General features: G+C 42.0%; 1 pseudogene; it reads right to left on the reverse strand.

Moving 5' to 3' along the window:
- Window positions 1–2,761: 2,761 nt before the first annotated feature.
- On the reverse strand, window positions 2,762–4,587 carry LOC128123965 (sorting nexin-4-like; annotated as a pseudogene).
- Between the last annotated feature and the right edge of the window lie 8,147 nt (window positions 4,588–12,734).

A 12,734-nucleotide genomic window follows, 5' to 3' on the forward strand; every position in this document is an offset into this window, starting at 1 on the left:
ATTTATTTATTCTAACTGGTCTTCAACACCTGAAATTCTCTCTTTCATGTCTTTTTAGTCTGTTAATGAGACTTACTTCTGAGGTTTTAGTTTTACAACCTGAGTTTTTTTTTTTTTTAATTTCAATTGGGTTCTTCTTTAGTGATTCCATTTCTTTGTTAAATTACACTTTCATGTTTTGAATTGTCTTCACTATTTCACTCAACATTTTTTGTGTTTTCATTAAAGCATTTATTCATATCTCTTTAAGTCTTCAAACATATTTACAATTGCTACTTTCAAGCCATTGTCTTATGCTTTCTTTCCTGGCCCTGATCATTCATGTTTGTGTTTTTTTGTGCTGGGATCTAGGCACCTGGAGTGAAGATGTTTGGGTTGTTTCTCCATGTAGCTATCCGGTTGTATCTTTGTTGTGTGAGCTTTTTCTTCTTTGGTTTCTATTGCCCAGTTTGAGCCCTAGCCATGTATGGTGGCTGTGACATTCCTGAGCCCCAGCTAAATGTGGTGGGTGTAGGGTCCTTGGGAGAGCATTCTGAGGGTAGGCGGAGAGTAAAAATGAGATGGAGATGGGGTAGAAGGAAAGGATGAAAGGGGCAGTTGGGAAGAACTAGAAGAACCCTCTGTCTGCACAAAGGCAGGGAGTCCCAAGGGATGGAGCCGGGCTGGTAGGAGGGGTTCAATCATGCGGGACCCAGGGTCAATCTGAAGAGCTAGCTGCCTGGATTATTGCTTGTCTTTTTCTTTCTCCCTATTAATATCTGCATTTTGCTATTTTTCTGTGTTGTGCATGATAGATTCCTTCCCATTTCTTCTGTGTTCAGCTATTTTTTTCACGAAATTTATTTTTTCCTAGTTTCCCTTGATTGAGACTGTCTTTCATATCTGTGTATAACATTCCGTTTTAGTTCATACACAGATATGAAAAATACTTTTTTTTCTACATTAATTTAAAAAGACAGTCTTTCTGGGCCTTTCTGAATATAGAAATCTTTGTTAGCTGTTATTTACTTTCAGGGCTTGAAAATCTGTTCTTCCTGGCTTTGGGGGTCTCTGGGGCTGCTCGGATGTGTTTGTGGGTGAGTTGGCCTCCTCACCTTATGCCTGCTAATACTTTTTTTTTTTTTGGTTTTTTCAAGACAGGGTTTCTCTGTGTAGCTTTGGAGCCTGTCCTGGAACTTGCTTTGTAGACCAGGCTGGCCTCGAACTCAGAGATCCACCTGTCTCTGCCTTCTGATTGCTGGGATTAAAGGTGTGTGCCACCACTGCCCAGCCTGTTAACACTTTTTAGTCTGTATTTTTGACATTATGACAGTGATACGCCTCCTGGAGGGTCACCTGTGATTACGCCACTTTGCAATTCTACATACCTTAAATTTCTTAAAAAATCAACATGGCATTTCCTTTATGTATTTTATATGTTTGGCAAACAGCACAAAAATCCAGTAACATTCGCACATTTAAAAAAAAGAAGTCGAATATTAAACAGTACTGAGGGTAGTTTTAAAACTATGGCCTATGCTGAGACACTTTGCCCAGCCTTGGTGCAGGGAAGAGGGGACTGGACCTACCTCAACTGAATCTACCAGGCTGGGCTGACTCCCCAGGGGAGACCTTGTCTTGTAGGAGGTGGGAATGGGGGATGGATTGGGGGGAAGGCTGGGGGGTGGAAGGAGGGAGGACAGGGGAATTCGTGGCTGATATGTAAAATTAAATTAATTATAAAATAAAAATAAAAATAAAAATAAAACTATGGAAATAATGAGTGCACACTTAAGATTCTTCAAACTAGCGGAGTGAAAGTGCTTGGCTCCTGAACATGTACACATTAAAACAACAACAACAACAACATAATTTATCTTTATAAAAAAATCACAGTGAGGCAACAGAAAAGCACATTACTGAAGGAGGCATCAACACATGTGCTTTGTGAGTGTCTTACACATGGAAACAGTATATCTCCTACCCTGAAATGCCATATGCGTGGAGCCAAGCAGAAGGAGTCGAGACTTGTTGCTGAGGTTAACCATTATTTGAGAATAATACTCCTCAGTTACAACTTTCTATATAGCCATTCCTGGATCACAATAACGTATCAATTCCACTGTATATCTGAGAAGCTGAGACTTCACTGTTGGCAGTGTAAAATTTCTGACCCGTATCAATATTTTGGTGGAACACAAACTGAAAGTGTTTTCTGGTGTTGTCAGATGGCACAGAGATCTATGAAAGGGGAAGGAACCCTCATATTTCACAATAAGTTTCTGCTGAGCTTTGCCAAACCAAACAGCTCAACTATAAGGCAAGATAAAATATACCCCTGCAGCAGAAGTGGGTCCTACCAGGTGAAGGTGGGAATTTCATCTTGGGAAGAAACCCTACATGGAAAGATCTGGGACTGTTGGCATTCAGGGGATCACATGAGAAACAACTAACATCCTGACATTGAGTCGTTGGTTCAGAAGCCTAACAATCTGTTGGAATATTTTATTAACTTAACGTTTTGGAATCCACACCAGTTCACCAAAGTTCAAATTGTAATATTTATTCTTGATTAAGATGTATCCTTTTGTGTTATATGAACACAACTGTACTTAGGTTAAAGAAAGCTGATTTGTTCAATTTACTGTGTGTTTTAATGTATATTAGATAGCAGCTGAGTTTCTTTTTACATGTGTTTGGGGTACTTGGAAGATAAAGTCAATTCCCAGGATTACATCTTGCTAAAGCATCCCTTAGCGTTGGTCCAGACTTGACGGCACAGCTAATGAGGGCTTCCTACAGGTCCCAAGCATTCGGTGTTAGCCCATGCATTTTTCAGAAATTCTCTGTCTTCCAGACTTTTAGACGTCAACTGCTGTTCCCCTTCATTTATCTGTTCCTTTAGCATCTTTATTCTGGCTTCTCTCTGCTCTGGAGTTTCTCAACCAAAGAGTTCGGTAGTCACTCCATTCGATGAGAATGTTCTCACAGCCCCAGTGGCCAGCTCCTCACATGACTGTTTCTTGGAAGCCAAGTCCTGAGCAGTGGCTCCTAGTCAAACTGCATAAGCTCGTGCTTCCTGCGCTCAGGCACAGGGCTTCTGGGGGAAAAAAGTACTCTTCAGCTGGTCTGCATAGTGTTCCTCATCTTCCAAAATATCATCAGTAGAAGATGCATACACGTCCATGTGATGCCAACACTCTGTGGTCCATCGCCCAATTCTTTTCGGATGGAATTCCATTCACTAAAAACTCTCCCACGATTCCCATGCATTTTATACACACTGAAGGGACCAGTGTGTTGCAGGGTTCTCCCCTCTGGACCCCGGATTAGGCACAGACCACACCCAAACACCGATTTCCAAACACAGAGATCCTTTATTAAGCAAGGCAAAGAGACAAGGTGACTGAATCTGAATCGGGCAGAAACAGCAGCAAGTAGCTCTTCTGAAAGGGTTACTTTTAAGAGGAAAAGTGGGGAGGTCTGCGTTAGAATGAGCTAGGATGGGTTGGTAAATTCTGATTGAGTATTTTAATTGGGGTAGCCAAACGGGGATTTTTGATCGCTGGACCTTGATGTTTTGGATCTTTTTGATCAGCCTCAGAGATGAATGAGGCAAAAGAAAGCGGCCAAATAAGGGAACAGACCTTGGATGGCCGGCTCTGTAATGTAATCTAATCTAGCAAGGGAGAGGTAAAGGCAAGACCTGCTGGTGCCATGTTTGCCGTGCTCCGGCCTGCTAGAGCCCTTCACACGCGGTAGAGTGGATCTGCTGCTCTAGCTCTTACTCCAAGGAGATGTGAGATGAGGTACCGGACTTCGTACTGCAGCGCTTCAGCTCAGTGAACTCTGCTTGAGTTTTTCGCTCTGAATGTTCCATTAAGAACTTTTAACCTGGAGTCGGCGGCCTTCAGTTGAAATCCAGTCTCATCCACAGTCTTCCCCAGCTACCTTCCTGCGTTAAAAACCAATAGAAGATTTTTGTCTCTACAAAGGACACGATGTGAAGTGACTCCCCCCAAGACACAGTTTTCTAAGCCTATCCGTCGTCTCTCCACAAAGTCTGGATCCATGTTGTCAGCGGAGACTTTATGATACACAAACTCTGTCCGCTGTTCTGGAAGAGGGGGCGCAACGATGTGTAGGTGGGTAGCACACCAAAAAGCAGTTTCTCACCAGCTGGAACTCACTGCACAGTGACTGTGAGAACCTACTGACCGTGACTCAGGGAGGTTACGTGCATTACTTCCGTGTTCACAGCGGTTTTTCCAGGTCCCTTTTCCGCGTCTGCAACACTGATTACTATTTTCTTTTCTTTTCTTTGTTTTTGGTTTTTTCGAGACAGGGTTTCTCTGTGTAGCTTTAGAGCCTGTCCTGAAACTCACTCTGTAGCCCAGGCTGGCCTCGAACTCACAGTGATCCACCTGCCTCTGCCTCCTGAGTGCTGGGATTAAAGGCGTGCGCCACCACCGCCCGGCTGATTACTATTTTCTGCAGCCAAAAATAATTTCCCACCATCCTGTCGATCCCTAAGCCATCTTCCTGGTCTCCCTCGATCTCCTCATCGACCACAGCTTCTCCTGGGGTGCCCAGCAGCTCCAGGGACATAGCGGCAGTTTAGCGCTGCCCTACCTGCCTCTCTGTTCTTAAATGTTTATTTCTTTTCCTAGATTTGGGAAATTTCCTGCTACAGTTTCATTGAATCCATATTCTATGCCTTTAGATTTTATTTCAGCTTTGGATTCTTCTATTTGGACTCTGGATGTTCCAGAGTTCTTGGACACTGGCCATATTTGTCTTATATTTTTTCTCTATTGATGCTTGAAATGTAACTTTTTCTCCATCTATGTTCCATCCCTGACAAGTTTTCTTCTGCTTGTTTAAGTCTACTGCTATTTTTTTCCAGTTTTTTATTTGATTCATTGAGTTTTCCCTTCCTAAATTTCTATTATTTTTAAAATATCAATTTCTTTCCTGAATTTTTCTTCATATTGTTGATTATTTCACCCATGCTGGTGACCTTTTCCTCTATGTTGCTTTCCTCCTCACTTTCTGCATTTAATTTATTAGGTTTTTTTTTTTTTTTTTTTTTTTTTTTTTTTTTTTTTTTTTTTTTTGGTTTTTCGAGACAGGGTTTCTCTGTGTAGCTTTGCGCCTTTCCTGGAACTCGCTTTGGAGACCAGGCTGGCCTCGAACTCACAGAGATCCGCCTGGCTCTGCCTCCCGAGTGCTGGGATTAAAGGCGTGCGCCATCACCGCCCGGCTAATTTATTAGTTTTTATTCTCTTTGAGGTCAACCGTTAATTTTTAGTATTAACTTTTGAAATCTTCAATATTTTGCAGACTTCAATAGCTTTGAGTTTAGTAGTTGAGGAATTCGGATACTTCTGAGGAATCATGTTGTGTTGCTTTTTCATATTTATTGTGTTTCAGTTTGTGCAAGTGTTGGTTTGGAAATCATTTTATTTGAGGAACTTCTGAGTAAGCAGCTTTTCCCCTCATACAATATATTCTGATTATGGTTCCCCCTTCCTACTCTCTGTTCCTCTCCATCTCCCCTCCCCTCCAGACCCACACCCTTTTGGTCTTGCCTTAGAAAACAAACAGGTATCTAAGGAATCATAATAAAATAAGATAAGGTAAATAAAAACCAAAGAAATTGGAATATGACAAAACAACCAAACAAGAAAAAGGGCCAAAGAAAAAGTACAAGACCTCGCACATATAGATATCCGCCCCCCCCACCCCCCGCCACATTCCATTGCACACTCAGGAATCCCATTAAAAACCCAAACCAGAAGCCGTAATATATATGCAAAGAACCTGTAAGGTAGGAAATAAACACCCTGACTTAACATTATGAGATGAGGATCCTCCAAAATGCCTTTGAGTTCATTTAAAGGTGGCCACCTAATGCTGTTAAGAGTGGTTTGTTTCCCCAGTGAGACTCACTTGGAGAAAACTAATTTTCCATTTGCAAGTAGCCGTCAGTTGGAGATAGCTTCTGGGTAGAAATGGGGGCATGTGTCCACTTCCCCTTTCAGTTCTAGGACCCCATCTGGTGCAGCCTGTGCATGCTGCCACCGTCTCTGAGTTCATACGTGCTCCAACGATGCTGTGTCTAGGTGGCCTGGGTTTCTAGTGCCCTCCATCCCCTCTGGCTCTTACACTCTTTCTGCCTCCTGTTCTACAGGATTCCCTGAGCCCTGAGGGGAGGGATTTGTTGGAGATGTCCCTTTTAGGGCTGAGGAGTCTAGATATTTCAGGTGTGCTGTTAAATTACTAGTTTGAGATCTCTCCAATTCCTTTTTGTAGCCACTGAGCGTTACAAACTTGCCTCTTAGAATCACCTTCATTGTGTCCCAGAAGTTTGGGTATGATGTATATTCATTTTCATCCAATTCTAGAAAGTTTTAAATTTTATTCCTAATTTCTGTCTTGACCCATTTTTTATTCAGTAGTGAGTTGTTCAGTTTCCATGAGTTTGTAAGATTTCTGTTGGTGTTGATATAACAGCTTTAATCTGTGGTGGTCAGGTACGCTGCAGGATATTATTTCAATTATCTTGTGTCTGTTTAGACTTTCTTCATGTTCAGGTATGTGGTTGCTTTTGAAGAAACTTCCGTGGGCCACTGAGAAGAAAGTATTTATTTTGTGTTTGGGTAAGACGTTCTCTAAATATCTATTAAGTCCACTTGGTTTATGATGTCAGTTAGCTCCCGCATTTCTCTGTTTAGTTTTGTCTGGATGACCTGCCGCTGGGTGAGAGTGGGGTACTGAAGTCTCCTACCATCAGCATGCCAGGGGATGTGTGATTTAAGCTAAAACAGTCTCTTCATTTTTTTAAAATTTATCTTTATTTTATGTGCATTAGTGTATGTATGTCTCTGTGAGGGTGTCCGGGTACCCTGGAACTGGAGTTACAGACAGTTGTGAGCTGCCATGTGGGTGCTAAGAATTGAACCCGGGTCCTCTGGAAGAGCATTCAGTGCTCTTAACCACTGAGCCATCTCTCCAGCCCCAGTCTCTTCATTTTTGCTGCCTCTTCTTGTTGCAGATTCAAAGTTACCGTTTGGTCTCTTCACACTTTTTCTAGGCCAGAAGCTGGAGCGCAGAGATGTAAATTTGGGAATGAGTACTGATATAATAGAAAGATGATTGGCTCTTGGAGTGTGCCATATGCCAGGTGCTGTTGTAAGGATTTTACATTGTCACATCATTTAATTCCCACAGGGACTCAAGAGGTGGGTAGGGTACTACCAGTGATTTCAGCGGGGTGTGGAACCATTCCAAGGCCATGAAGCAGGGTGGACCCATCTTCTGCCTGGCCCACTTTTCCATCCTACCTTTCACATACAAGAAAAGCCTCAAAGCTTGGATGAAAGTCACATAGGGGTTGAAGAAAGTCATCCTCAGCAAGAATGACCCACTGATTTCTGGAAGCATAAACAAAGGACAGGATGCTTTGGAGCAGAGTCCTGGGGAAACCTCTTGGAGAGTGGGGAGAGAAGTTGCTGATGGCCCAGGGTTCCATTAAACCCAGAGATGACATGCATGGAGAGGGCATCCCATTCTGACATGTAGGTCTCAGTGCTCTGCTCTCATTCACTATTCCTGTGGGGAACGTAACGGACAGGAAAGATGAGTGAATTCTGATGACTATTTTCCTGGAGCCCTCCTGTTTGTCCATAAGCAAGGCATTTTCCTTTGGTTTCTCATTGTAAAAATTGTTAGTGAAAGGGTTCTGGTTGAAGGTGACTCTCATGCTTCAAATCCAAATGATAAATTTCACTTCATTATTTTCTGTTCAGTTGATGGATGAGAATCACAATGTCTCATGTGGCTTGGTTCATAATTTTGATAGTTTTCCTAAAGGCAAAACATTTCCTTCATGTATAATTTTGTCAGAGTCAGTGTGTATGAATATGAATAGCTTCTTATTCTAATGAAATCATTAGAATACATAGATTTCTAATAACTTGATTTAATAATGCGAGTTGAATTAACTTAGCTGGAACTTCCTTCTTAGCCTCATTACCCTCTCTGGATAATCCAGCATCAGTTATTTCTCAGGGGATTTTCAGAAAATCCTAGTCAATAGCAGCTCGGAAGTGATAAGAATTTCCATTTTAACAGAGAGCTTAGGATACAGGATTAATTTAATAAATAGAGTGGACTACCACTATCTGTGAAGGACTGTGCCAGGAACATTAGGATGGCATGCATGACTGGGCAGGGCTCAATATTAGTGGAATAATGCTGCTCAGCATTCAGCTCCCAACATTTGCAAAATCCTTTTCTACTTGTGGTGCATTAAAATCTTATCAAGAGCCTATGAAGCAACAATATCTCAGGGTTCGTCAGGATGAGTGTTCTCCTTTCTGGATACTTGGTTGTCTTTCAGTTACTTTTTTCTTTTTCTTTAAAATACAGTTTTTTTCTCACGTAATATATCCTGGTCATCCTCCCTCTACTCCTCCTAGCCCCGCCCCCAACCTCCCCTCCCATCTGGATCCACTTCCTTTCTGTCTCTCACTAGAAAAACAAACAAGTTTCTAAGGGATAATAATACAACAAAGCGTAATAAGATCAAACAAAAATTAATATATCAGAATTGGACAAAACAAATACATAGAAGGAAAAGAGCCTGAAAGAAGGCATAAGAATCAGAGACCCAATCAATTGCACACCCAGGAATCCCACAAAAAACACTAGCCTGGAAGCCATAGTATATACAGAAAGGACACGGTACAGACCCATGCAGGTAATATGCATCCTGCCTCAGTGTCTGTGAGTTCATAAGAGCTTTGTTCATATTGATTTAGAGGGCCTTGTTTTCTTGATGTCCTCCATCCCCTCTGGCTGTTACATTCTTTCTGCCTCCTCTTCCACAGGATTCCCTTAGTCTTGAGGGGAGTGATTTGATGGAGACATCCCTTTTAGGGTTGAGTACTCCAAGGTCTCTCACTCTCTGCATCATATCTAGCTGTGAGTCTCTGTATTTGTTCCCATCTGCTGCTGAAAGTGTGTGACAATGTGTTGCTGTGATTAGTGTAATAAAAAGCTGAATGTCCAATAGCTAGGCAGGAAAGGATAGGCAGGATTTCTGGGGAGAGAGAGGAAGAGGAGGAGGAATCGAGGCAGGTGTATTATGCCAGTAGACTTGGAGCAAGTCGGACATGCCATACTGAGGAAAGGTAAAAGCCATGTGGCAGAACATAGATTAATAGAAGCAGGTTAAATTAAGTTATAAGAGCTAGTTGGGAAAAAGCCTAAGCAAAGGCCAAGCTTTCATAATTAATAATAAGTTTCCAGCTCATTATTTGTGGGCTGGTGGTCCAAAGATAGTCTGATAGGAAAGCTTGCTATAAGGAAGCTTCTCTGATGAAGGCCGAGCAAGGCACTGATCTACGAGTATAGCGGAATGTCATTAGGAGTCATTTTACTACTACATTTCTTTTTAGAACAGTAGTATTTGGTTTTCTCCCAGATCCTATGTAATCTCAGGTTCTTGATCACCCAAATAGTGTCAGGTATGGGTTCCATTTCAAGGAGTGGACTTCAGTCAAATCAGACATTGGTTGGTTACTCCCACAAGGTTTATGCCATCATTGCCCTAGCATATCTTGCATGCAGAATTGCATTGTAGATCACAGGGTTTGTGGCTCAAATGTACCTTCCTGAACCAAAGACCCTAGAATGTAGGGGCAAAGGCGCTATGCAGGTACCCACTCAACTTCTCCATGTTCAATAAGTTGTGTAGATGTTGTCTTCAGCAATGGGGCCTTGCCATCAGTGTGTGAAGAGCAACCTACAGTCTTGGCAACAAGACTGGGTTGTTTGGGGACCCCTTCAGACAAAAACTCAATTAGATATAATCCAGTCTTGGTATTTGAAGCTTCATTTGGTGATAAGAGATATCTCTGTCTCAATATTTGGCAATTTTATTTAGATCTCCTTCATGTATTTATATACTTTAGGAAGCGTCGATTGTATTGGATTTCAATACTACTCCTCAGATGGCCCTTAGTTTTAGCTATCACTCCCTGTATTCCCTTTCTCATCCTCCTTTCCCCTCCCCTTCCCCACTTGGTCCTCTTGCTCCAGTCCCCTCATCCCTCCATAATTATTTATTCTATTTCCCTTTCTGAAAGAGATCTGTCCCAGCTCTCCCCCCCAGTCCATCACTCTATATCTAACCTCTGTGGTTCTACATATTATAGCTTGGTTATCACTGACTTAGTTGTCTTTCAGTTATTATGGCTGCAAAAAGATAGCTATTTTTAAAGGCAAGAATAGAAACAAGCCACTTTCATACAGATGCTCTTCTCCATCAGTTTACTGGGACTTTCACGCTTCCAACTCCCCCACAGTGGTTGTCTGAGCCAACACACTCCAGAGTTGGAGGTAACAAGCAGGGGATGCTGGTGGTTCAGTCCAGTTCCTGTAGGCGCATACCTCGGAGGGGCGAGCTACCATCCTGTTATCCAGCTTCACTAATCAAAGTCCCTAAAGCAGCAGGTTTCAAGTTTTCCACAGCCTACCCAATAATTACTTTCTGTTTTTTTCTAAATTATAGCCATTCTATTGCATATGAAATGGTATTTCAATGTGCCCCTTTCTTACTGTGGTAAAATACATTTAACACAAAGCTCACCATTTTAATCATTTGTAAGTAAGCAATCCCGTGGCAATAGAGTGTAACTCACTGTTGTGTGACCATCATATGCAGTGTAAGTTTTTAATTTTCCCCAGCAAAATCCCTGTACCTATTCAACACCAGCTTTCCATTGTTTCCTCCTCCAGTGATCAGTCACAGACATTCTATTTTCCTTCTCCATGAATCTGACTACCCCAGGTTCTTCTTAGAAACATAATGGTTGTTTGTCCTTTTATGTCTGGTTTGTTTCATTTAGCGCAATGTGCTGAAGGCTTGCTTGCCCATGTGCATCAGAGTTTCCCGCCTTTCAGTGCTGAATGCTATTCTTCTGTCTGTGTGTATATCACATTTGATCCACTCATTTAGTGTGAGTGTGTGTGTGTGTGTGTGTGTGTGTGTGTGTGTGTGTGTGTGTGTGTGTGTGTTGTGCGTGCACATGCATGCATGCGCCATGGCAGGTATGCATGTGAAGGTCAGAGGGCAACCTTGGTTTTTCCATTCTCACCTTCAACCTTGTTTGGGCAGGGGGTCTCTGGTTAGTCGCTGCTATTGTTCATACACCAGGGTAGCTGGCTCCCAGCAGTTGTCCCTTCTCAGGCCTCCATCTCCTCGTAGATGTACTGGAAATGCAGATGCCTGTACACTCTTCTGGCTTTGACATGGGTTTAGGTATCCTAACTCAGGTCATCAAGCTTGCGTAGCAAGTGTTTCTCCCACTGGTCCACCTCCCAGTCTTCCACTAATTTGTTACTGGGTAGTTGAGTTGTCTATTGTGAACAATGCTGCGGTGAACCTGAATGTACAAATATCTCTTTGAGTCTGTGCTTTCAAATTCCTTTGGGTATGTACCCAGAGGTACACACTTCCTTTCTAAATCATAGGATAATCATTCTTAGCTTTGTTGGGGGAATTCTTATAGGCATTCTTATAGCCAATGACTCTATTATGTTATAACAATGTAAAACTTGTCTTATTTCCCCATATCCTTGCCAGCACATATTATTTTCTGGGTTTAATTTTCTTAATAATGTTCTTTGAATAATAAAAAGGTTTAGTTCCTTGAGTATGATTTACCTAATTTTTTCTTCATTGCTCATGTTTTTGTTTCTATAATTTACCAGTCGACTATTACTATAATGAAGTACCTGATATAATTAGTTTATAAAGAGAATGGGTTTACCTTGGTCTTTATTTTATTTTATTTTTTTTGCAGATTCCAATGCAAAATAGAGTGGATTCATTGCTCGGGGAGCCTCTGACTCACCTATCCGATTGCACCCAGATGACCGTGGCAGGGATTACGTGGTGAAGCAACCCTCGTCTCTAGAAAATAAAAGAGAAAAATGGAGGTGCCAGGCTCCACAAACTCCTTTGAGGGCTGTCTTGATTTCTTTTTCTGTTGCTATAATAAAATGCCCTGGCAAAGGCAATGTGGGCAAGGGAGGGTTATTTTAACTCAGCAGGTTGTGGTCCATCATGGGGAAGTCACAGCAGCAGGAGCTTAAGGCATCACAGCCACAGTCAGGAAACAGGAAACAACAGATATTTGTGCTGAGACCACTTTCTATGGTGATATTTTATTTGTACTGAAATGTGATTTTATTTGTATGTTAATAAATAAAGTTGCCTGGGGGTCAGAGCTAATAGCAAGCCATAGCAGAAGTCTGGCAGTGGTAGCACACGCCCTTAATCCTGATCACATGACAGGCGGATCTCTGTGTGTTCAAGAATACCACCAGCATGGAGACACACGCCTTTAATCTCAATACCAACCATAGAAGACCTGGAGGTCTGTATAGATGGACAGTGACGAGGAGGTCATGTGGTTGGGTTTACAACCAATGAGAAGGCAGAATAGAAAGTCAATAAAAAGGACAAACACACAGGAAGTAGGTCTCTTGCGGAGAGGGAGGACAGCAGCAGCAGTGAAGAGTAAGGTTTTTAATCTCAGCTCTTAGCTCTTGCTCTGACCTCTTCGCTTTTAACTCTGTATTTGGCTCTGTATTTCTTATTTAACAAGACAGTTATATCTACAACTTTCTGCTTTTTATATAGTCTAGGATCCCAGCCTAGGGAATGGTGTTACCCACAGTGG

Source organism: Peromyscus californicus, unplaced genomic scaffold (assembly GCF_007827085.1).
Source record: "Peromyscus californicus insignis strain IS unplaced genomic scaffold, ASM782708v3 Scaffold_4__1_contigs__length_199733344, whole genome shotgun sequence".
Classification (NCBI taxonomy): Eukaryota; Metazoa; Chordata; class Mammalia; order Rodentia; family Cricetidae; genus Peromyscus; species Peromyscus californicus.